At 36.5% G+C, this 27,280-nt stretch overlaps 1 protein-coding gene and 1 long non-coding RNA gene across 35 annotated transcripts in view; one reads left to right on the top strand and one right to left on the bottom strand.

Moving 5' to 3' along the window:
• fbrsl1 (fibrosin-like 1) overlaps nucleotides 1–27,280 on the top strand; it is a 571,252-nt gene that overhangs the window by 292,038 nt on the left and 251,934 nt on the right.
• On the bottom strand, nucleotides 1,860–27,086 carry LOC141385788 (uncharacterized). Its single transcript, XR_015491107.1, has 3 exons — nucleotides 26,552–27,086; nucleotides 22,429–22,657; nucleotides 1,860–3,700 (listed from the first exon to the last, which is right to left on the bottom strand). It is a non-coding gene; the product is annotated as an uncharacterized LOC141385788 (long non-coding RNA).

Raw genomic sequence — 27,280 nt, forward strand, 5'->3', positions numbered from 1 at the left:
ATTAATTCAAGCACTTTACTATAGTATGGTTCAAAAACACTACAGTATTTACTATAAATGACTGTATTTGTATGTGGGGTGTTTTGTTTGTTTTTACTGAAGTAACTGAGGTGGAAGATAGAAAGGGGAGGGAAATAGCAGCTGATTTGCATTTAAAGAGAGACACACAAAAATTTAGCTTTCGCCCAAAGATGGGGAATTTACAGCATGGTTAAAATAAGTGAAGTTTATTCATAAACTAATTTCGAGAGGATCACGTGCTTATGATTTATCACGTCCAGTCTCGTATTTGCTAATCACTAATCTTCCAATCATATGAGCCCTAAGGCACCATAAATAGTCTAAGTTTTCAGTTCACTTTATCTTCGTTTGGAAGAAAACCCCCCTCCTCCCCTATTCTCCTCCTTTACCTGCAATTGGGCGGCACGGCGGTCCAGTGGTTAGCACTGTGAACCACACAGCAAGAATACTGCTGGTCCTAGTTCGATAGGACCGGTGAGTGTTTCTGTGGGGAGTTTGTATGTCCTTCCCGTGTCCGCGTGGGTTTTCCCCGGGCTCTCCGGTTTCCTCCCACCATCCAAAGACATTCAACATACTTAACAATCAAGCTTGCCTAATTCCTTACGTTCCCTTAGCTACAGTGGCAGGGGAGTTCTGAGATCCACCGAGCTCAGGCTCCCTTCTTGCTCTGCCAACGGGAGGAAGCCCCGGGCTCGAGGAGCCCTTGAGCTCGGGGCTCTCTCCCGGGACAGCATGCCAAATAAGCTTTGTAAATCATCAGCTAAGTGTGAACTCTTGAAATGATCTGAGATAAGAGATACAAGAATCTGAGAAACAAGCAGGATAATGTGACCTGTTTAAGAATGTGGACATGACAAAAAAAAGGCGCATTCTTAAAATAAAATCTGCAGAATCTGAGAGACAGTTTTCCTCTGATTTAGAGAATGTATATAATTATTAATATTAAAACAGCAGAGTTTTGCAGATTTATTGCAAGGACGTTACATTGCACAGACTGCTATAGCATTGACAGTGTTGCCATAGAAACACATAGCAAACCCAAGGTTTACATTGCGCATCTTGTCATGCACTGACAGGAATTAACATACATATCTGTCTTTGTGCAGGATGGGATTGAATGTGATTTTTATTTGTTCACCAGCATTTTATTTGACCAAAAAAAAAAAAAAAAAGCTGCTTAAATCACTGGCTTGACGTGTTTTCATATGCATTGGGCAGAAGTGCTTCTAGTTTTATGAATTACAATGTAGATTCTGCCTTCTGGATACAAATGCTGCTGAAGCATGCATATTTCATGCAGGGCTGTGTGCGAGTATGTTGTTCTGTTGTTCGGTAGGATATACTGTGAACCGAAAGCTAAAGCTACAAAGGTAAATTTCTGATTTCGCTATGTAAGTCTAAACTGCCTGAAGTGAGGTATGTGCCAGCATTCTCACAAATTCTTTCTATGCATTATTCGTTTACAAAAACTGTTTTAATAGCATAAGAATTTTTTTAAAATGGCATAAAAGTTCTGATCGTGGATTATACAGTTTTGAAAACAATATCCTCATTAACTAAAAGCCAGCTCTAAACAGCCTTGTATTAAACATGCAGGGGGTCTGCTTTTTCTTGATGGTTTTACTTTTATTAAAAACTTCAGTTTAATTCATGTAGCTGCTTTTGTCTCAGAAACAGACCAAATAATGCATATTGTGAACAACATCGATGAAAGATATGGATGAACATTTTCGAGTGTGTGCTTCAGATTTGAAATGCAGTGCACTATAACACGGTTTGCTTTTCACAGCCTTGCAGTTTCGCAGATTTCTCTCATGTAATTTGACTGGCTTTTTTTGCAGCACATTGTGTTCTCCATCCTGATTAGCACTTTGTGTTCTATGTCCTGATTGGCTGTAGACCAGGGGTCACCAATCTCGTTCCTGGAGGTCCGGTTCCCTGCAGGTTCATAGTGCTTACTGTAAAAATATCTGTTAATAACATAACAAATTAACATTTTCCATATTTTGTGATTTCTGTTTATTTACAGTTGTGAATTGCATTTTGGGAGTTTCACCTCTGCTGTGTCCACTTTTAATGTTGAAAATTGAAGTCTGCGATTTTAACAATATGACTTTTATTGACATTTTAGTGGTTTGGAATAAGATATTGTTGAAGAAATAATACAGTAAATGGAGAACTAAGTTTGTAAAATACCAGAAAATGTACTGGCAGCTTATTACTAGGTTTTAGTACTGTAATTTACAGCACCACCCAGACAATAAATAATTTCTAAATTGTAAATTTAGCTTCTAAAACTTCTAAAATTGTAAATTTGCTAAAAATGTCAATAAAATTCAATTTTTCTAACTTTTCAACATCATAATGTTTCAGAGGAAAGATTAAAGTCCCAAAAAGCAATTCAAAAGCATGAATCATCAAATACAGAAAACTTACTGGTAACTTGTATTTATTTTTTACAGTGCAGTAGAGCTGCACAATTAATCGTTAAAAGATCGCGATCTCGATTCGACCCCCTAGACAATCTTAATCCAGCATTTATACGATTCTGCCAATCATGTTTTTAAGTTCAGGAGAGAAGAAAAGGCGGCTGCACGAGTCTTTTTATTGTTTCACACACGTTGCTCAGTGACATTGACACCTCCAAATGATGTTGAATGAGTCACATACTGTATTCATAAGGTATAATTCACCTAAAAATTAAATTTTTGTCTTCATATAATGATGTTTTCGTGGCCGGGAAATCACACGTGACCTGAGCTGCTGACCGTGAGCTGTTATCACAGAGAGTGCGCGCGCTCTACTTAATGATAGATGCGCGTGCGTCTACTTTAGAGAACAGAACCTGCATATTTTGCGAGTAATAGGTAATACAGTTGTAAATAATATTCAGTTTGTGGCACAGAGTGATCGTTTGGGAGCCGCGCGTGAAGTGTGAACAAAGCACTTAGCAGTCAAAATGAAACCAAAAGTGTGCACTTCATTTAAATGATCATATCGCATTTTAGAGTTATGATTGCGACAAGTGTTTGTTTTTTCTTACATAGCGAACCCACAGTTATGCATGAAAATAAATGTTTACAATGTCAGTATAACTACTCTAGCCTATATATTGTTGATAATATTGTTATAATCTGATAATGGCAAATGTCTGATTTTACCGGTGAATAAATTTGTCTAATATGATAGATTGCAAGCATATAACATAATAATTCAACATCAGAAGTAGAATAGAATTATTTATAGAAACCAGTAGACCTACACACAATATTATTATCGATGTTGTACCATATGTTTGTTTTTACCATACCTTTATTTTACATCCACAGAATCGTGGGAAAATCGTGATCTTTATTTTAAGCAAAAAAAAAATTAGCGATTCTCATTTTAGCCAGAATCATGCAGCTCTTCAGTGCAGTAAATAAACTATTGAACTATTTGTTTATGATATGTTAAATTGATAAAATAACAAAAATATATACAAACAGTCGAGCAGACATTAGAAACAACTGAAAGCAACTGCTATACACAAGCTCCTTACACATTATTATACAATATTAAGTGCCTACACAAGCATGTAAGTGAACCAAATCTTCCTCTCAATGGAACTTTTGGATGTTATGGGTGAGCACAAACGCACATGCTCGCACGTCTCATGAGTTGCTCCTCAACATGGCTCCTGTGGGCAGAAACAGATATAGATTGACCTTTTCTGCTCAGCTCCCAACATTACCACAATCTGCCCTTCTCATTACCACGGGAGCGTTTCACACAGTATTAGACTTAATAAATGACTTTTCCTCTCCTCCTCCCTCTTTTCTTATTCCCTGTTCATGCTCCCTTGCTCTCTCTCTCTCTCTTTCTGTGTTCCTTGCTCACTTTCTGCTCCTGAGCCGATAACCCAGAGTCCCCTGGGGCTTGGCCTCCATAATCACGTCAGTTCACAGCCCTCTTATTTGAGCAGAATTGCTTAATTGGTATGTGTTCTACATAACTGTTGGAATATTAGACTCACAAATGAAGGTTAGAACCCCGATGCTTGTAATCGACTGAAAGAAATTGATTTGCGCTCAGACGCTCTACAGGGAGAGAACTTTACGGTTCTCTAAAGAAATGAAGCTTTATAATTGTGTTTTTTTTTTTCAGGCCCCTCCTCCCAGAATGCTTTTCTTTAATTCATATATTCCCTAAAAGCACTGTATTTATATTCAGACAAGTGACAGTGGTGACTTGAAAACATTTATTGGAACTGTGTGGCACAGTGGCTCAGTCCCAGCTGAGCCAGTTGGCAATTTTGTGCGAAGTTTACCTGTTCTCTCCATGTCCGTGTGGGTTTCCTCTGGGTGCTCCGGTTTCCCTCACTGTCCAAAGACATGCACTATAGGTGAATTGAACAAACTAAATTGTCCTTAGTGTATGAGTGTGTAAGTGAATGAATGTGTATGGGTGTTTCTCAATACTGGGTTGTGGCTGAAAGGGCATCTGCTGTGTAAAACCTATGCTGAAGTAGTCTAGTGAAGTAGTGATATCTGAAATGGAGACTAAGCCGACAGAAAATGAATGAATGAATGAATGAGTAATATTTATCTTGTGGCCTCTTGACAGCCTTTTAGACTATGTTTACATCAGGAGTGTCCAAATGTACCTTGCTTAAACCTAAAAATTTAGACGGGGCTTTAGCATCAATGCTTGACGATGGGTGTGTCTGACTTTGGGGCTAACGTGATCATCATGGCAGAATCAGCCAATGAAATAAGTCCGCAATCGGCTACTGTCTGAGCTGGGGTATTTGCATAAAAGCGATCTGATTGGCTGATGCATTCGTTGGAAAACTTCTGCTCAACTTCTGCATTGAGCAATGCCACTGAAACAGCACCGACAGACTCACAAATCAGTTTGGCAATGCTTGACATCACCTATTTAAAGAGAATGGGAAGCAATGTTATATGTTAGAACTTAATTTGGACTACGTTAAAGGCTATTTTCTCAATATTTCCATTTTTTGGAATCTTTAAATTCCAAATTGTTTCGGCAGATTACATACATGATGCTGAGAAAAATAAAAAGCAAATGTAGATATTAATATTGTTATTCATGTGTCTGGTGAATAGCTTGTAAAAGATGAGAAATGAATTTACTATTAGACTTTGCTTTCTCATTTGAAATGTGCCAATCACTGCGCATATGCAGAATGCAGAAGCGGAAATGCTAACGATAACGCAGCATCTGCAATTGAGTTTGGATTATTACACAGTTTATGCTTCCACATATTGAAAATGCAATTAAAAATCCAATTTGCAACTGCATTAGAAAATAGTCTAGAATATCCTTTCATAATATACAGTTGTCAACATTCAAAGTGTCAAAAATATTTTAAAAATTGTCCTAGAACAAAAATGGGATCTATTCGTAGTTTAAAAAATAGATGATCCACTTCAAATGATTACATGTGAGTAATCTATTTAATCTCTAATTTTTTTGTACCTTGTTTTAGGCAAGACATCTATGTTTGAAAATCTATTAGCTTTCTTTTAAGTTCTTTAAAGTTGCTTGTTGTGTAAGAACTGTAATACCAAAGTGTACCAAGTCTGAAATTACAAAATAATCTTGCAGAGAATTCGCTTCAACATACATGCCAGGAAGTCTCTACACTCACAAAAAATAAATAAATAAATAAATAAATAACTCATTGGATGAACTCATTTTAATTGAGGGCAGGATTTCCATCCCATAAATTTGTTTAGCACCAACTAAAAAACAACTATTTATACATTTAAATGCAATTGAGTTGGTCTAACATGATTTTATCAAAGAAAAGTTGAATTACATTTGTATTTTTATTTAACTTAAGCTCAAAGGTCTAATAATATCATGTAGGTCTATTATTTGTTGTACATTTTGAAGTCTTTTAGTTTTATTTGAAGTTATTCTAAATGAACTAAAAGAGCTATTTTAAGCATATTTCATCAGTTACATATACAGTTGATTGAGACTGTACTCAGAACTCATTTTAGGACAGTGTTTGCTCACTGAGCAAAGCTAGCATTTTTGCTAATTAAGCTGCAACACCCAAAGCATGGGTGCTTCTGCAAGGTGGTAATCTCAAAACAAAACAAAAAATTAAATCTTCAAACTAAAGTGAAGATTAAACTCTAACAAGTATTTCTACTAACTTTAAACACATACGATTACTTTTATTGTCAACATTTCCCTCTCTTAATTAAATCCCATGCAAAACATACTGGTAACTATCCCTTAACCAGCTAGTTGGACCAACACAATTCCTTCATGTTGTCCCAACACAAAACACTTCATTTAATTTAATGTTTTACACATTTAAGTAGACTGAACATAAACCAAAGAAATTGGCCACAGAAATTACAAGAACTGTGTTGTTTCATCTCAGTTTAAACTGGCAGTTTGAACAAGCAGCAGTAATCAGTTTTTGAGTGTAGTATGCTTAGCTAGAGCTTATAAAATGTTGTCCAATAAGGGTTTGAGTTAAACTCTGCAGGACACTGGCCATTCAGGATCAAGCTTGGGCACCTTTGGTTTACATAATGTAAAAATTGAAAACTTTTTTTTGGATGTTCATTGGTATAACAATATAATTTTCAACATGCGAAATGCAAATGCTTGGGATACTAAGGGTCAAGGTTTTAATTCAATTAAATTAAATTTATGTTTATTTCCAAAGCACTTTTTCAATGTAGATTGTATCAAAGCAGCTTAACACAGACATTCTAGTAAATTGAAATGTTACCAGTCTAGTTTTCAGGATTGAATTCCAGTTTAGTTATTTTTAGTGTAGTTTATTTTTCACCTCTGAAAGTCCAAACACTGAAGAGCAAATCCATTGATGCGCAGCTCCACACGTCCCAAATTTCTACGTTGTATGTGATTGCTATGTTTCCATCTACCTATTTTTATACACATTATATAATATCACATTTTAAACAAATCTTAATGGAAACAACAAGATGTACATACATTTTGAAAATGTGCTTTTTTGGGTCATTCTAAAATCCCTCCAAAAGCCACGACATTGTCATCGTGTTGTGTCTTCATCTTCAGAGGTGAAAGTAATTTATTAAATTAGGGAAAGGCCCTCCGTGATTTCTTATACTGCTGCAAATTCCATTTTCAAATCTCTTTGATATTTGGCACCAGATTATCAGTAACATGACTGTTGATTTTTGTTCTCATTGACTGATTGGATGGAAACACTGCTTTATTCACAAATGTTTTATATTATGTTTGTTTTGCACCTTTATTAAATTAGCATCTTTGTATGAAAACATAGCTATCCAGTGTGCTAGAAAATGCTTAAGATGGCAAAGTCCTCTAATTGTGTTAATGTGGATGTAAATTGTAAGTAGTTGTTACTTGCACAAGAATGTTTGTACTCTGAATAGATTATGCAGGGTTCAAGCTTAGTGCTATAATAAAGGAGGTGTGGATTCATTTAGTGTGAAATATTCATTTTGACTGAGTCATGTTTCACTCAGGCAGAGAATAATAAAATGTAATCATTTCATTTGCAAGAGTTGCCCTGGATAAAAGCAATCTGATAGTGAGCCCTACATCTTTAGTTCGTAGATGTTAATGTTTAAGATTACATTGGTTCTAGACAAGGAATATTTAAAGGCTTTTGTGGTTGTGTATGTGGATATTCATAATTGCATTATAAGAATGGTAGAGACAATCTTGATTGGTTGGTTGGTTGGTTGGTTGATTAGTTGGTTGACTGATTGGTTAGTTGGTTGAATTATTGGTTGACTGGTTGGTTGGTTGGTTGGTTAGGTAAGTGGTTGGTTAGTTGACTTATTGGTTGGTGGACTGATTGGTTGTTTGGTTGACTGACTGGTTGTTTGACTGATTTATTGATTTTACTTACCTTTTTATGTTGTGTATAATGTTATCAGGTGCATCTCTATTTAAAATAATTTTTTTCAGATCATGTCTGATCAAGTCCAAATGTAATTGAAAAAAATACAACTGTTAAATTTTAAAAACTGAATTTTAGGTCTTAAAACGTTTTAAATTCAATAAAATAATGACTTTGAGATTTTGAATCATTTTAAATTGGTCTTGATATTTTATTTTTATTTTTTCTATGTCCATGTGAGCACCCATCCAACTATCCATCTAAATAAAACCTTTAACAAAACTCTATTTATAACTTGATTTGCCAGTGTGGGTTAAAAGTTCTTCATGTCTTTATACACATTTATAATATGTATATTCTGTGGTGAGGACACTGACCTGGACAGACATTGTAAATTAAGTTTATTATAGTGTTAAACGGTTGTCAAAAATCTAAAATAAAGAAAATGTAGAAATTTCTAAATTTTCTTTATTTGACACATTATTTGAAGTATGCTGCTAAGAAATAAGTAAATACAATATTTTTATGGGCCAAGTAAAAATCACTAGTTTATCCCTGTACATGTCAGAAATTTAATTTACAATTGTCCGAAAAAAGGTCTTAAATACTTTATGAAACCTGCAGAAACTGATATTGTGAACAAGTTTACAATAGTAACAATAATTCTGTATTATGTCAAGCCTAACTAACCAACAGCTAACCAGTATTTTCCTCCCAATTTTAAGGAGATGCATCAGAAGTAAAGCCAGCAAATGACCCACACACAAAGATTAATTGATCAAATAAAAAATATTTAAGATTTTTGTTTTCTCAGAACGACCCCATTTTGAAGCTCTTTCAGCACTGATGTGCTCTGGTCCAGCTTTATGTCTGAGCCTGTGCATTATTAACAAACTCACTGGCACCAAACATAGAATCAGTTTTATCCTCCTAATGTACATCTTTCATTGGCATGGTGTAATGTTTATGTGGCTTACACGAGGCTTGTCAGAACTCGCCACGCCTTAACTTAAAGAATTAGTTCGCTCCAAAGGATTGCAATTTGACCTGTTCATGTCATTCCAGGACCATATAACTTTATTTTCTCAGTGGAATACAAAACATAATTAGAAATTGTATATTCAGGAAAATGCATCATTCAAAATGACATAAATGGATCATTAAAGTGGTCCAACAACAGATTTGAAACAACACAAAGGCAAACAAATGATGACAGAACAATCAGATTTGGGTAAACTGGGTGAACTATTTATGTATATGCATATACTTTATTCTTATGTTAATTTATGCCACAAGTTGGCTTGAATACAAATAAGTAGATCCTATATTTTTTAGAATGTGTCATAATATTTCAGTTTGCCCCAGTTTGGACTCATGCAGAGTCAAGGCTTAAATAAGTAAACATTCGTAGAATTTGAACTGTGGTGTTGACTGATCATTACATCTTATGCTCATTGTTGTTCATGTTTATTGATTTACCATTCTATCTGTTGTTCCGTTCATATCTGTCTTGGAAACTTTTCAGTTAGATGTTTATGTAAATAATGCATGTAAATACTTTATTGTTATGCTAATTTATGTTTTGTTTGCCCTGGATGCAAATGAGTTGATCTTATACATTGTTTTATCATGTGTCATTATACATTCTACCTCAGTTTTGACTCATGCAAATAATAAACAGGCTTAAGTCAACATTGGTAGCATTTGTTCAATCTTAGTGAAGTTCATATTCTAATTGTATGTTGACAGAACTTTAGCTGAGCTATTTCTATTAGTGTAACACACTTTATAGTGCATACATGTCATTGTCATGCTAATTTCTGGTATACTTTATTTATGGTCTTCTATTTTTTTTAAATAACGTGTCACAGTAAATTAGTCTGCCCCAGTTTTGACTTACGCTAACAAAAACCACAGAGTAGATGCTCGGTTATGTCAACATTGGTAGCATTAGCATGCTAGTGATGACTGATCTCTCCTTGATCTCTTTCAGGATTAGCCAAGTGCTTAGCATTTTAGCTAATCTGGCCGACACCTGTTTTTATTGACATATATGAGCTGAGTTTGAACAGTTCCTGCTCCCACAGTCTGATACGATCTGTCTTCGCACCCTCCCTAGTGAGCCTTATCTGTTTTGGATGAGCGTTTTTGGCAGATCGTTCCTGGAAGACAGATTTATGGGTTTAGCCTTTTGGCTCCAGGCTTCAGTTCTTCTGCGCTCCCTCTGTGAAGTTCATGAAGTACAGCCATCATTCTGTTGATGGTGGTAGAGGATTGCGCTAATGATTAACTATTTATTTTCTAAACTTAAATGCAGTAAGAAATGGGCCCTGGATTTGATCGTGTAATCTGGTTTTGTTGGATTACAGTCCATTTTGGCTGTAGGCTTCCAGCATATGGTCTGTTGAGCTTCTCAAGCAGTTCAAACAGTCAGATATATTAATAAAGGCAATGGACTGAGCTCAAGTTTTTCTAGGCAGGCTGTCTGTTGTAACATTCCATGGCACCCAGTTCATCTCATAATAGCTGTTGTATGTTTCTGTAGAGAAAGATTAAGGGTGCGGCCTGGGAGATAGTTGTCTAAACACAGAGTTAAGACCTTCAGACTGTGATTGTAGATCTTCGGCATTTGTCAGGGTCAGGACTTCGACTTTGAAGTTCGGGTTTGGGATTTGGCTAGATCTTGCGGCATGGATTGTCTTAAGCATCTCTGGTATTAGCACTTAGCTTAGTGCTTTTTTTCTTTCTTTCTTCCCTCAACCTAGATCTAGGGCCCAGCTCAGCCCTGGCTGCTTTTACTGTGAGAGTTGAGTGAACTGTTCAGATGTGCTTTCATTTTAAGGAATCTCTGTTGGTTGGAATACTTAATTTGTAAATTATTTATAAAGACTGTCTTATATCTTGTGTATGACTAGGTCAAGTCTATTCGTTTAACTGATATATTTTTTCAACACATTTTTAAACATAATACTTTTTATCTTTCTATGATGACAGTACATCTTATTTTACTATTTATTTTGCAAAACACAAGCATTCAGCTTAAAGTGCAATTTAAAGGCTCAATTACTGTAGGTTAATTATGGTAATTACTGGACAACAGTGGTTTGTTCTGTAGTGGGGGGAAATTAATATATATAAAATTCTTAAGGGCGAATTTCATATGGAGAATGAAGTCCAATGAAGTGTAGTATATGCTTTGCTCAGATGTGATTTTTTTCTTTTTCACAAACTTCAACAATGTAAAAATCTTGATGGTTCTGTGGGATTTGTCTGTCCAAGCAGATCTTTATTTTCGATTTTCTACTGGATTCAAGTCAGGTGATTGCTGGGCCATTCTACAGCTTGATTTTCTTTTTCTCTAAGCATTTGAGAGTTTCCTTTGTCTGTTTTTTTTTCTTTCATTGCTTTTATACACCTCTCTTTCTTCTTGTGTTCAATACTTTTTTCCTGTGTCATTTCATTTTACTACAAATAGCTTAATTTGTAAAGTAGTTAGATTTGTTTTCTTTGCATATATAGATTTATTTGGTTGTTATCAACATCTGGTAAAATTATAAGTCAAAAGCTTAAGAGTTTTCCTAGAAAAATGGGGATGTGTTTAATACTTATTTCCCCCACTGTGTGTATATGCAGTATATATTCAAGAACGAACAGTTCTGTTCCTAACCTCTCACCCTTGTGTATTACTTACATACTGTACAACCACAAGCAGAGGACACTCTACAGTTTGACAAATATTGCTGCTGTTGGGCAACATAATGTACTTTTTAGGCTTTTTTGGGTGAGAATGTAGGATAGTGCCTATTTTTTAATATTTATCATTTCTGAGAGACAGCGCATAGGCAGCCATTAGCCTGTCTCTAAGCAAAGACAGTTGATAATTTTCATCCACAAGATGACACAGAGGCTGCATAATAAGCCCTAAGAAAAACAGCGTAATTTCAAACTACAGCTGATCAAACCAATATTAAACAGTAAATCCCTTTCTAAGTTAATCTCTCTATTTTGTATATTGTAGTGCTGTATTTATACCATAGCAATATTGTGATCTCCTGGTTGCAACAAAGAAATATTGGGAAATCTTTGTTGACTCATGGTATTTCATGACGTTCAGCCTTAATTTTTAAATGTGAGCAAAATTACCTGTTTTGCCATCATTTTAGACATAGTGCTAGAGAATCATTCAAATACTAGCTCTAAAGTGACATTAGTGAAGTAGCAACGGTTCCTGCTGTTCTGACGTCAGCTGCAGATGTGAATGAATAAGTAGTTAAGTAGAAAAATAGTTCCTCTTGCAAAAAGGTTTTTAGACACTTGTGTTTGATTTTCTTTTTTACACACACGATTATGCCGAACTGCTGTATAAACGAACGCAATGTCACACTCATAGCAGTGTGTGTTTGTGTGTGTGTGTGTGTGTATATATATATATTTTTTCAAAGAAAAATAGAGACTTTATAGATTTAATTATCATTTCATCATTTTAGAAAAAATGACCACATATGCCATATTACACAACAATACTGGGTTACACTTTTAGTTACGACTCTAAGATTTTTTTTATCTTCTCCAAATAGATGAAAAAGATGACACGCTGACATGCCTAGATATGCAATAATGCTGTTTCCTTTCTTGGTTGCCATGATGTTACATGCAGATAAAGGTCTCTGCACCTCCATTTTAAACCTAAGATTCACTGCATAACCTGAGTATAAGATGGAGGGAGGAAGGTGCAGGCTTATTGGTCAAGGCCTCGTCTCTGACACAGTCGGGAGGAAATATGGAAAGGAAATTAATTTGCCCCATCGTTTCTGACAAAGGGAGGTGAGTGAAGGGAACTGACACGCCGTGCCACGCTTCATTGTTTCAGATCTCAAGTCTCATAAATTTGCACGGCTCTTGTGAAAGAAAGCAATAACGCGTTATCGCATTGCCACCGTAAAACACCGTAATTAACATTCACCGACTGTAACTGATCCATCTTTCATTCTCTCTGCTGTGGAACTGCTTATGTGTGTGTGTCACAGAGAGACACTGAATAAGTCTTCCATTTTGTGTTCCTCATAGGTGCCTGATATTTTTCCATGGCAAAAAAAAAATTCCCCCACATTTCATCGCAATCGTCCTTCTTGATCCCTGCACGCTGACAGTTTTTCAACCTCAAAATGGCAGCACTCATTTTGAACACCAGGCATGTGCGCTAGTACACTCAATATCACAGTAGGCACCCACTCTAGCAGGGGTGACAATTCTTCTCTTTCAGACAATGTGGCATTAGCGCTTGTTAGCTCCGCCATTAGCTATAGAGCTCTCAAATTGAGGCTTTGGCCGAGGATGTGTTTGGCTGGCTCCACTTGGAATGGCGTACCATGTATTTACTCCTGTGAGGAGAGTATTAGAGGGCTGCTTCGTTGAGCTCACAATTACTATAATTACAAAATTTCAAGTTGATGCGTGCCCACGGTGGAAGAGAAATGGAAGGTGCAATTATTTAAGAAGCTCCCGTTAGCTCTTCTCAACCATGCTTCAGCGCTTCTCAGCCGCGGCACCTATTCTCCTACAACAGCTACAACAACCTGTAATTGTGGCTTTCGCTCCGCAGCTGATGGAATCCATTTATCAGGATGGCGCGGTGTGCGATTGGCCCACCGCTAGTTGAAAATCTCCCACCCGGCGCAGGACTTTTTGCTAGGTGTGTTTGTTTTTTTGTTTTGTTTTGGGTGTTTTTTTTTTCTTGGGCCGTGTAGCTCTTTATTCTCAGCTTAAGAAAGGAAACCTGTCCAATATAGTGGTTTCATCATCTAAGGTTGGTCCGGATCGACCCCAAGTGAGCGGAGGAATTTAGTGCAGGAGATCTGTTCCGTTTACCACTTTAAAAGAAGAAGAAAAAAAGAAGAAAAAAAAACAAGCATCTGTGTTAAGGCATTTTCACAGTGCATCAACATGCCTCTACCTGAAAAGCATCATCGATGGTCTCACAGGTTGACCATTTCACAAGGTTTCTAAGGAGAAAGAGGGATCATAACAAAAAACGTATTTGAGCTTTGAATGGGAAAAAAAAGCACAAAATATATTGCAGGAAAAATCAGCAAACTGGTAAACATGATAGTTTAAAGCAGAGATGGCCAAAGTAGGTCCCGTGGGCCAAAGTTGGCCAGTGGTAACCTTTGATTTGGCCCACAACCTCATCTGAGAATAATGGGGATGGTTTAAAGATTGTCAATTCAAATTTAATGTAACCCTTTGTTTGTTTGTTTGTTTGTTTGTTTGTTTGTTTTATTTTTAATAGCTAACTGAAATTAAATGCTTCAATTTAATGGTGTAAATTAATTAGATTGTGTTTAAATATACATACTGTACTGTCACCTGACAATGCAAAGACTTGAGCAAATCAAGTCAAAGGCAGATTCTGCTTGACCTGTGTATTCAGCATTGAACTCCACCGTGTGATTGACCGTGTGATTATGTATTGCTATACGTTATTATTTTATAAGTTATACTGCATTAAATAATATAATTAAAAGTAAGGTTTTCTATTTATTTTGACATATTATGAAATAAATTAGGAAATTACCTATGGCAACTTTACTGTAAAATAGTTTGGTATATTTACCTTTGGCCCATGGCTATGTTTCCGTCCAAAAATATGAATTAACTTAATGCGCTAAACTGGAATATCGCATAAAAGCGAAAAAAGCATAGTTTCCATGCAGTCAACGAGAATAAAATCGCCACTTCCTGATAAACTGGTGGCAAATATCAACAGTAAAAATGGAATTTGCTCCGTTGGAGAATCTGCATGAATGTTTTCTTTATTTAATAAATGACTTGCACCTCAGAAGGCAATGCAGACACACAATGAACATGCATTTGAAGGTGTAAGATGCAGAGCGCAGATGCTCCTGACAATTCTGAAGGTAATTAATAATATGATAACACTAATGCTGAAATAGTTAAGGCATCTTAGAATGACCAAAACAACATTTGAGATGTTTTACAATGTGCTCAGCCAGCTGGTTTGTCTATTCAAACATATTTTTTTTATCATCACATGATCTCTTAAAACAAAATCACATGACTTTTTTATTTCGAATATTGGAATTTATGTGGTAAAAGTGTTTTTATCGTAGTTTATGTGCATCTTTTCTTATCGAATAAAATGTTTATTCCATTCAGTTATGTGCATATATTTGTATGTGCATTTTCATATATTATTCACATCTTGGCGTTTTTAATCAACCGTTTTTTTATGCGCATATCCAAAATGCGCATAAAAATAGGTGGATGGAAGCATAGCTTTTGATACATTTGGTTTTTGGCCCTCCATACAAAAACGTTTGGGCACCCCTGGTTTAAAGCAAGCAAGTAAAAAGATGATGAAGTAGTACAAATACATATTTAAATGCAAATCTTTATTTAATAATTCATCAGAGGCTGATTGTAAATATGTAGCCACGTGTACATTTCTAGAGAGAGTGAATTATGTATTCAAATTTATATATGGATGCATTTTTATCTACAAAACGCCACCGACAGCTTCAATTTTTTTTTCAGCAGATTTTATCTGCTGTTACCTGTTTGCCCAGTGGCTTGCCATGTACATCTGAGGATTTGAGAGTCGTTGGCGATGATGGTGTTCTGGTCTGGCAAAGAATGGTTCCATAAAGCAGGAAAAGATTGAAACATACAGCAAAAATAAATAAATAAATAAACAAGTAAATAACAGGGTGAGAATGTTTTGAAACATTATTGGTTAGGTTTTGGGAAGGCGGTAGGCGCTGGTCCGTCATGCTTTTGAAAACACCAACGGTTGGGTTTAGGCAAGGGGGTGGGTGGAGGTAATGGTTTGTCAGTCAGTCAATCAGTCTGACAGAGGCCTCTGGTGGATTTACACAAGAACAGCAGGTGCGAATGGCACTCGCGAGAGAAATTTGAGATCTAAAAACGCATATACAGCAGATTCACAAAAACAAAAACTGCAAAAACATGCCTCCTGGGACATATTGTACTCTCTTCAGAAATATATACGAGGGTACGTATCCATAATGATCATGAGTTGTACAAAATTGCTCATCTTGAATTATTGATTCTGATTGGCAAGTTTGGTATTCTTAAGTAGCAAATGGTAAACACTAATTAAATAACTCAAATTAAGTTAGCATTGTACTCTTGGTAGGAACTTTTGAAACAATTGAAAATCTTGCTGTTTTACAACGTCTAGTCTCTCTCTCTCTCTCTCTCTCTCTCTCTCTCTCTCTCGTTCTCTCTCTCTTTCTCTCTCTCTCGTTCTCTCTCTCTCTGATCCTTCCCAATACCTAAACCTAACTAGTATTCCCTTCATAATTATTGATGAGCAGCAAATTAGGAAGTTTTTGAGGCAAAAGTCATAGTTAATGTTTTGTTAGAATGAGTGAGAATTGGACTTTAGTTTGACATATTATTGCTAGGTAATGTTAACTAATGTAGTCAGCTCATGTTGACAATTGAACCCATATTCTAAAATGTGACCTTATATTTACAGTCACTCTTTTCAACAACGTTTATTGTTGCTGAGGCAGAATGTGCGAAAATCACTAATGTAGGCACTTATGACGCATTATAACCACTGGCTGTTCTTTGAAAGCTCAGTGAGAGGTCAAAGTTGAGATTGTTAAAATGTGTGAAAACTTTTTACTGATGCGCATTGTGTGTTGCATTTCATAAAGTTGAATGCACTGCGCTACGCTTGTTGAAATTATGAGAAAGGGCCTTCATTATGTCTTTCGTTGACGTCCAGGTTCATGTAGCTGAATCGTATTCTAGGAATTTGCCTAACATTTATAAAATCTGCAATTACTCTGTAATGGAAGTGTGACTGATTTTTTTTTTTTTCCTGAAAGACCAGAGAAGAGTCATATAGATATTCTATCCTTTGCTTGTTTAGCTAGCAAAAGGGCAAGACGAGGTGTGAATTCCTGCGGTAAAGCAACCTACATGCTCAGATTTAGATTCTTTATAACGCCTAAGTTGCAAGTTTCAGGTGAAACACACTGCTGGTTAAGGTCGGCCTGCACGGTTGGTCTCATTCTGAATCATTCTTGCTTGACATGCATACCTTGAAAACCACAGAAATGGTTCTCCATCGCATAGATCGAGTGTGTATGAAGCTGATTAGTGCTCTTTCAGTTTTGCAAAGGAGAAGGCTGAACCGCAGTGCAAACCACTTCCTCTGGCTTTGTTTGCACGGGTGTGAAAAGGCTTGATCTTCTAAGCAAAATTGCCACTTGTACGTACTGTTCAGTGCAAACAAAGAAGGCTGTTATACTTTTTAAGAGCTGTCAAAAATAGCTGCTGGGTGTAGGGAGACAGTAGTAAAACACTTATGTGTTGATTCATTTGATTAAAAACATTTTCGTTTCATCACTATTTTTGATGTTGAAAGGGTGAGTACTGCAAACAATTGGGCCATTCACTTCTTATATATAGAAATAGCGAAAGCGGAATGAAATGTACAAATTTGGTTGAAAGCAGACAAATGAGATAGATTGACACACCACATGTAAGCAGGAATGTGTCTATATTTTCTACTTATGCTCCAATTTACTAAAAGCATAGAGACAGATCACCCAAATCTGATAATTCTGTCATAAATTAGTCACCCTTAACACTTTAGTCACACACACACACAAAGATTTGAAGAAAGCTGGAACGCTGTAACCATAGACTTCACCAACTGACAAAAGTCTTGTTGTCCTATAACGACGTCAAGTTACTTTGATACTTGGTTGAATTTAGGTTGTGTTGGAAAGTGACAATTGAATCCAATGTTTGATATAGTGGTAATGTCCACATAACGTCAAGGTGTATCATGATTAGACTCCGATTTTGGGTTGATTTTAGGTTGGGCATTGGTCCACCAGATGTTGGGTTCTGACATCAATCCGATTTTCTTTTCCAAACAAAATTCAACGTGCCCATGATGTTGGGGAACAACGTCAATATGACTTCATGTTGAACAGTGGAAGTCGATGGTTAGGGGTTTTCAGCTTTCTTTACAGTACTTTTTTGTTTTCAACAGAAGAAAGAAACTCATAAAGATTTGGAACCACCTGATAGTCAAAATCAATATGGTATTGATAGTAAATAGAACATTCTGGGTGAATTATCCTTTTAATACCAGGGTCTGACAGCTATATTTCATTCTTAAGTAGTTGCAATACTTTTAATAAGTGGCTTTTATTTTAGCTGTAATTTATTTACTACAGTCCACAGTTTTATTTTAGCTTCTCTGACAGCACAAAGATTCTTTTGATATGATTAAAAACATTTATTTTGTAACCCAATGTTGTGCCACAATTTAAAATCGTCCATATTTCCATATATAAACGTGTCAGTTTTCAACCTAAAAAAGCAGTAAGTGCTTAATTGTCAACTTTATAGCTGTTCGGCTTAAATTTGGCTTGCTCTTTGGTTAAATGTGTTTGGTAAACACAAACATCCTGTAAAAGGAACCATTTATGCGCTTGAAGATGTATACGCTACATTTGTTTACAAGCAAGAAAGATGGTGAACAAGGCATGTAATTGCATTTAACAAGTTTCATCCTTGTGGTGAAAAAGACCATGTGGTTTTCCAAAACACGGCTGGCCAGTTTCAGTCGCATCAATGGTTGTTCTCAACACTTAAAATACTTTTCTAGCTGGAGGTCATCGGGATGATTTCTCAAGTCTCGGTACAGTATTACTGTCAGATGATTTTAAAAGGCACAAAGAGTATCTTTCATTAGAACACTAAAGTCATTAAATGCATTTTCACGCTCGTTTTGCTTTTAATGCTTGCTTGAGACATCAATAGACCGACATGCATCAACCACCAGCTTTCTGATGTACATCTTGATTATTGAAAGACGCGACTTAAAAGTAAAGGTATGTTCAAATTAAAAACCGACTCGGTGACCCAACATCATGAATTAAGCAAGGGGAATTGAGAGAAAACAGGAAGAGGTTAAAAGTACTTTCATATGGCTTTTTATTAGAGTGTTTAAGACAGATCTAATTTTAATTTGTGTAATGTGCAGAACACTATAAGCCATTGACTGTGTGTGTGTCTTATGACTGGCTTTACGCACTTGCTCTTTGGTCTTGTGGTTTTTTGCAGCAGTTTCGGATAATAGATGAAGTACAGAGGTATTTATATATCAAACTTTTTTTTTCAATTAGGTAAGCCTCTTTCTGCACCCACTTCTTTGAATGTTTCTGAACAACTTCCCTTTTTTCAGTTATCACTTAATCAGTTTTTCGAAGCTCGTCCAAGTTGGCCTTCTTCAGAACTCTGTTAGAAAGACTGTGAACTCTGTTTACTGCCTGTGTTCACTGGACTGTTTCCAATTCAGCTTTTTAACATGTTTGAATAAAAGCATAAGAATAAGTCTTCCCACAATTCTAATGATAAAACCTACGATCTGAAGTCTGCATCTGAGTCAGTCTGTAAACTGCAACACAGACAAATAATTTGACTGGCAAAACTTTACTTCAGGTTCTTTTATCAGTTGATTGTTTGACTTTGTTTTGTGACTAGATGTGGTTTCGAATCATAGAATGAGGAAGAAATCATTATTTCGTTGTATATAGTACAGTGATGTTGGCTGTTGATTAACATTTCCATTATGAAATGGTGGCTCAGTGGTTAGCACTGTCACCTCAGAGCATGAAGGTTGCTGGTTCAAATCCCGGTTGGCATTTCTACACGGAGTTTGCATGTTCTCCCCATGTTAGCATAGGTTTTCTCTGGTTTCTCGTTTCCCTCACAGTCCAAGTGAATTGGATGAACTAAAGTGGGCGTAGTATGGGTTTGTGTGTGTGTGCAAGAGTGTATGGGTGTTTCCCAGTACTAGATTATGGCTGGAAGGGCCTCAGCGGCGTAAAGCAAATGCTGGAATAGTTGGTGGTTCATTTTACTGTGGCGACCGCTGATAAATTAGGAGCTAAGCTGAAGGAAAATGAATGAATGAAAGAAGAATATATAAATACCGTACATAAGTGCTTGATTCAAAGCTTTGAATGAATTAAACCAGTTGCTTCGCAAAATGATTCACTGTTTTGAAGTGTTCAAAACAGCACATACTGTATTATCTGGTCAAAACTGTAAATGCAGCAAAAACAAAACGTGGACCTGTAAATGCACTTGTTTTTTGATCTAAAATCTTTAAATATCAAGTGTCTGCATATTATGTGTTCTTTTATACATTTCAAGGCAGTGGTTCTCAAAGTAGGGGTCGGGACCCCCCGAGAGGTCGCGGGGCAATGAAGGAGGGTCGCCTGGTGATTTCCAAAAATCTATTTATTTTTATTAAACCAAAAGAATTAACATATTTATCCATAACTATACTGAAAATAAAAATAGTCGTTTATAGTTACTATATACTATATAGTTACTATAGTAGCTTATAGTTATTAGTTCTATTGGATTGCGACCCCTGGGGTAATTACATTATATTAAAGGCAGCAATCAGCGTCAGATGCATTTTGATTTTATAACATCAGGTTATACTTTCTGGCACATTTAAAGCCCTGACACACATTAAAAAAATTAATTGGTGTGTCTGCGTCATTGCATGCAAGGTTTCTGTATTTATAACCACCTGAGAGGATATTGGGGGTCGCGAGTCACTGGCATTGTTATTTTGGGGGTCGCGGGCTGAAAAGTTTGGGAACCCCTGTTTCAAGGTGTATATATTGTTTGTTCAATGGTTGGCTCTGTTAAACAGGCAAACAAGAAACTATTGACTATTATTAGGTCTTTCAGGAGTTCACACTTAGATATTGCTTGACGCTATTAGCAGGTTTGGCATGCTGTCCCGGCAAAGAACCCTGAGCCTGGAGATAATTGAGCCCAGGGCGTGCGAGATCAGGTAGTGTAGGTCTGAGGAAAAAGAGGAGATTGGGTGGAAGAGGGATTCTTTCAAACTGAAGATAAGGTAGTAGGGCAAAATCGGTCTATTTATTGAAGGCTTCGGTCAATCTGATTGGATTATTGCTGATTACAGATGAGAGACCAGATGTGATCAATTATATCACGGGCTCCTCTTGACATTAGTTTGTAAAACTTCACTTTAAGCTGTGGTCACACTAGAGTTTGATAATGAGAAATTCTGTCGTACGGCGCTGCGAAAAGGGGCGGGATTAAACAAGATTATTAGACATTTAAAAAGTAAGTTAAAAAGAAAATTTCTGTCCAGAGGTATCATGTTTTGACCCTCGATTGGTCTCAAGCAGTCAAGTGATGCAATTTCGCAGGTCAAAGTTCACCAAGCTTGAACTTTGCACCACAGCAACCTGCGAAACTTAACGCATGAGCCTGGGTTTCTGGTCTGACGCATTCGTGTGCGTATGAATGGAAGTCTATGGGAAGAAAAGCCCAGTGTGACCGCAGCTTTGATTAAGCTAATTCTCAATAAAACTCATAGAAACTCATAAACCTGAACTGAGATTAGGTAAAAACTATGAAACCTGTTTAGTGATTCACCACTGGGAGGTGATCTGAGTTGATGCATCTGGATTTTATGGTATTACACAGATTGTCCCCACGGATTGTAGGGGAGTACTATAGAATTTTCCAAACATTTGGAAACAGTAATGATGTAGCAAAACCCTGTTTACTGAAATCACACAACCTTGCCAATTTGATTCACATAACAGTCTACTGATTCCAAATAAAAGTATTTGAAGCTTTATGAAGCAGTGGTTAAAAAGCAGCCATCACCGCATATTGCTACAATCTTTTTGTTTATCTGCGGTGTGTTTCCGAAAACCATTGTTAGTCAACTAAGGTCACAAGTTCCGTCATTGCAATTGTAGTTTAATGATTTGGTATTTCCTGAAATCGTCATTTCAATAAACATTTGCAAACTGTCGCAAACGCAACTACAACTGTGGTTGCAACTACACTTCTAGAGCAGTAGTTAGAAGCATAATTCCTGGTTGTGTTCTATTCAGAGTTATCCCCTATACCCTATCCTTTTCCAACATTCCAACATCCACTTTGAATGATTGAAAGATAAAAATAAAGCTTAAAGATATCTCTCATACATGTAATTTGCTTTCAAAGTTATTTTTTTTTTACATTTCAGTTTTATCAAACTTCAGATTGACAATTTGTATTGCACTGCAAAATCATTTATGCCATTTTGAACGGAGCCGTGGCTCATGGCAAAAGCTATAGGTGACCTATGATTTAAAATGGGATCTACGTTATTGTCCTGATCACCAGTGATCCAGTAGCTGCAGATCGCAGAAGGACTACAAATCCACCATTTATGGACTACAAGGCCCAGTCATGCAACACACACACACACACACACACACACACACTGTTTAAGTGACATAAGCCATCTCCCTTGCCTTCCGTGTTTTAAACCTTTGCTTTGCTTTGTTTGATTAGCCCTGTATGCCGCCTGCTTTTTGACCACTTGCCTGCTATTACAACAATGACTCTGGATTGCCCTTATACATCTGTTTGCCTCTGTATTGACCACTGCTTACCTGACGTCGCCAATAAACCTGCATTTGGATCCACCTCCCTGTTGTCAGTGTCGCATGCTCGGTTACAGATGAGCATCAGCTGTGTGTTTGCAATCAGTCAGGATCCAGAACCAGTTGTGTGTTTGTGTTGCAAGACTGGGTCTTGTAGTCCATAAATGGCAGATTTGTCGTCCTTTAGCGATGTGCAATTACTAGATTGCTGGTGATCATGACAGTTATGTCTCCAAAGCTTGTGAAAACAAAAAATATAGGATTTCAGAACTTAAATTGAATTATGCCAACAAATAAATAAAATCATTATTTGACCATATGATTCATTGGCTATATGAGATTAGCCGATGTGCTAGCTATTGTAAGTGGTTTTATGATTTAGAATAGAATATGTTATATTCTCTATAATGTTTGTAAAATAAATATTGGCCTTATATGTGTTGTGTACGTTAATATGGAAATATAATTTGTGTAAACCGAAATACAACTAATCATTTAATCTGTATTAAATAAAATGTGGTTCTCTAAAGGAAATGTTACTACACCCTGTTCAAAGTATAATTATAGACATTTTATGTTATTACTAACTTGATTCGAAAAATGTATTTGCAACTAGTTGTTTTGGGAAAAACTGCAACGTTCATTCCCAAATGATGCATCGTACTATGGTAGTTTAGCCATGAGTTACATCGTTGTTTTGGAAACCCATCCCAGTTTAAGTATTTCTGCTTTTATTTTATTTACTATTGCTACAGAGATGGCTCGAGGTGTTTAAAGGCACCCTTCAGCTTCCGATATGGAGTAAACAGATAATGAATAATCATAACACCTTAAATAAGTAAATAAATAAAATAAACTAAATAAACTACTAAAAGGAAAAATAAAGTTTATCTTCTAAAACATAAGACTTTTTTGTCTTCCAATTGAAACATACGAATTATCGTCATTGATTTAGTTATTAGTCTCAGAACTTTCTCAGCCTTCTCTTTAGGGTTTTGGTCAGATGGGTTACAGTAATCTAAAGTGATATGAGGAATGTACACAGAAGAGTCTTATCTGAGTGGAAATTGATCAGATTAAGTGATGCTCTACATCATCTGTTGGCAGATACTGCAGTCGTCTCTTATCACCATTGCTCGTCCAGCAACCAGGTCACCCAGTTTTGTTGCCCAACAGGCATATTTGAGTATCGCTAAAATCTCTGTATGGTTAGTGACTCAAACATAAAGTGGAACGTTCTAGTAGAAAACTACTTGCAAGTGAATTGTGTCAGCAGTCGGCTCGAATTTGCTGAACATTTGATTCCAAACAGTTTTACTTTGAGTCCCACCTACAATATTGAATGTACCATTTAATTGTGATTAAGTTCAAATCTTATATAAAGATACATGATTGTTTATTTTAACCCTAATACACTGTGTGTATATTTAACCATAATTTAAGTACAATATGGACAAATCCAACCATTGACTTAAAAATGTAACAACAGTTGGGTTTGGAATTTGGAGTTTGAACCCAAATTTGGGTTAAAGTCAGAGAGAGTGAGAGGTAAAGGCCGATTTATACTTCTGCATCGAGTGATTGGTGTGCATGCTGTCATGTTATTTTTTGGTGTTCCTGTGTTTGTTGTGTCATGTGAAGAAAACATTATAAATAATGATTCATTTTCAGATTGGACCTCACCATCGTAAACAGACTTTGTTACTACAGTCTTTATCATCAAACTGTGTCATAAACAGCATTGGTCTACTTTCATTTCTACCTGTCCTTCTCAGCCATTGCAGTTATTGCTTCTTCTTTCCTGTTCAACAGCCTGTTAAAGGGCTCTGATCTCAGGTTTGATGTCTTCTCGTAGGCAGCTGTTGGGTTTGGCTTTCTGCAAGGCCAGGGGGAAAAACAGCTGACTCTACAGCGGTACCACATCTTTATATAGCACTGGGATGGCCAACAAGTTAGCATGATACTCACAATCAGATTAATGGCCCTTCTCTGTCTCTCTCTTCTCCATTTCCACATTTGCTCCCACTCTCTTTTATTGCACTCAGTGTGCTATGTTTGTTTATAAACCTCTTGAGATGGGTTTATGCATTTTGTAATTGAGACAAGGCAAAGTGTGTTTGGCAAGAGCAGTTTAGTAAACATTTATGAAATATTAATTTCCAAAGTTTATTATGTGTTTATATATAAGTGTGTAATTCTAAAGGCACTATGTAGGAAAGTGTGTTTATTTAACACTTAGTTATTGGCAATGTGTGAAATCAAAAGCATGTGACATTTACACACACTTCTGAAATCTTTTTTTACGACACATGAAACAACACTTAAACAATCTTCAGTATAACTCCTAAGAAGCTGTTTTCTCTCAAAAAGTCTGCTGCTTGTTCAAACTACTTATTTAAAATTAGCTGAATCAACACCTTTTTTTTTTTTTTTTTTTTGAGGGAGAGGGGTTTCGTTTATGTTCAATCGTCCTAAATTTGTAAACACAATAAGTTAACTTAATTGAGTTGTGTTGATTTGTGTGGAACCCTGCATTTTTTATGCATTTTGATGTGTCATGAAAAAAAAGATAACTATATCCATATACACTCAAATACACTTTATAATCAAAATTTCATAATAGTAAAATGATACGCTATAACCTAATCTATCAAAATGATAGTGGTGAATTGCATAGCTAGTGCAAATCTATCCATATCACTATTATCAGATGCTTTAAAAAAGTAAGTAGCTGCACTTAATGGCCACTAGTGTCAATGTAATTCCAATTCTATTTTTTTGCAACAATTACTTATGCATGCATGTTGATGTTATGGATGTAACCATTCTACATGCATTCAATTATGAAATGAAAATACTACAAGACAGTGCGCTGTAAATACATGCTTTATACATACGTGCTAACGCATGCATGACGTCAACATGCACAGTGTTGACATGCATGTCGTCACCGCTCTATAGGCTGCAGCAAGGGCTGTCTTTCTTTAAATGCATATGTCAAAATCATATATATCACTAATTATAAGATTTTCATATATATAATGGTAATGCTGTTCATTCATTAAACGAGAAGATCAGAGTTCATGTGAATTCATAGTAGGGCTGGGCGATATAGCAAAAAATGCAATCTTGATGAATTCTTTTCCATAATGAACGATAACAATATATTTCGATAATTCTTAATGCTTCTAGATATACAAAAATAATAATTTCCCAACAATGACTTAAGTGACAAAAATTAGAGGGTTTATTAAATAGCACATTCTATTTTCAGAGAATATAATTTTAGTGGCCGAAAATTTGGTGCATCTCTAATATGAGCACACTTTTGGATTCCCATTGTTGCATATTTCGGCTGTGTGATTGGCTCTTAAATCAACATAGAGTAAAAAAGTCCAGGACTTATCATTGTTATTGAAATAAATGTTATTGCGATTTGATATAATATTGTTAATCGGCTCTTCCCTAATTCATAGTTTTCACTTTCAGTCATGTTACTACCACAGAGTTGGTTTGTCAAACTTTAGGCAATGTTAAATGTTCGGCCTTATTTTTATTTTTTAAAGTAACAGTGGTTAAGCACCATATATAACCCATTATTACAAGATGAAGTATAACGTTAAGTTGCAGTTCACTTAACAACCACTGGTGTCACTAATAACATTCATTCATTCATTTTCCTTCAGGGTAGTCCTATTTATCAGGGGTCACCACAGCAGAATGAGCCTCCAACTATTCCACCATATGTTTTACCAGCGGATGCCCTTTCAGCAACAACCCAGTACTGGGAATCACCAACACACTGTCACATGCACACTAAGTCCAATTTAGTTTATCCAATTCACCTATAACACATGTCTTTGGAACAGCACCCAGCACCCAGAGGAAACCCATTCAGACATGAGGAGAACATGTAAACTCCACATAGAAATGCCAGCTGGCCCAATTAGAACTCGGACCAGCGATCAATAGTGCTAACTATTAATTCACCGTGCCACTGTGTCTATATTCTAACAACACCCCTTTTTAATGCTCAAATAAATAAAAAAAACCTTTAGTTTAACAGCTTATAAATGCCCCATTAGCCATTGAGACTAAAGATTTAGTTTTTTATTTACTCAATAATGATTACTATCCTGCACATTTTTCCTTATTACGCCCCGTCATTCACCCAGACAGATGACAATAAAACAATCCGATTTTTCAAAGTTTCCTCCCTCGATTTCTTTCCTTTTTTTCATGGAAATGCTATTGCGTCGTACATCAAGATCTCTTGTCAGCTATTCAAAATGCATTAGCGGCGTGTGCTCTTAGCTCGACATGATGGATCACATTACTTGCGTGCTGAATTCAGGCCATAGCTCTGGGGGGATTTTTTTCTCCTGTTGTTTCCAGATAGCTGCTCCCCCTCTGCCCTCGTTTTTGCTTTAATTGAGTCCTCGTTTCACAGGGCCGCTTCAGTGTCTGGGATCAAACTGGGAGCTCCTACCAGGCCAATGGGACTGCAAACCACACGAGGCAGAGCGATGAGCAAATCCCTCGAGGCTTTGTGCGGCTGCTCTCCTCCCCTGACTCCCTATGTCTTTATCTCCTCCGCCGAGGCTTCGTTAGCCGTTAGCGACAGGTCTCGGTTAGCAGAGACAGCGGGGCTCTAGGGCTGCGCACTCAGGATCAGACAGGAAATGAGACACTCCCGCTGGAAAGACGGCTAAGTCTCTCGATGCTACGCAGCAGAGGGGGGTTTTAAAGTAGAAGGCTCAAGGAAGTTCATTTTGGGCCTTGTTCCCACTTTTTATTGATAGATGAGTGCAGAGAGCATTGGAAATATTTTAGGGTGGTGTCAGTATAGCGAGATTTTAAC

This window comes from Danio rerio, chromosome 5, assembly GCF_052040795.2.
Source record: "Danio rerio strain M-AB ecotype USA chromosome 5, GRCz13ab, whole genome shotgun sequence".
Lineage (NCBI taxonomy): Eukaryota > Metazoa > Chordata > Actinopteri > Cypriniformes > Danionidae > Danio > Danio rerio.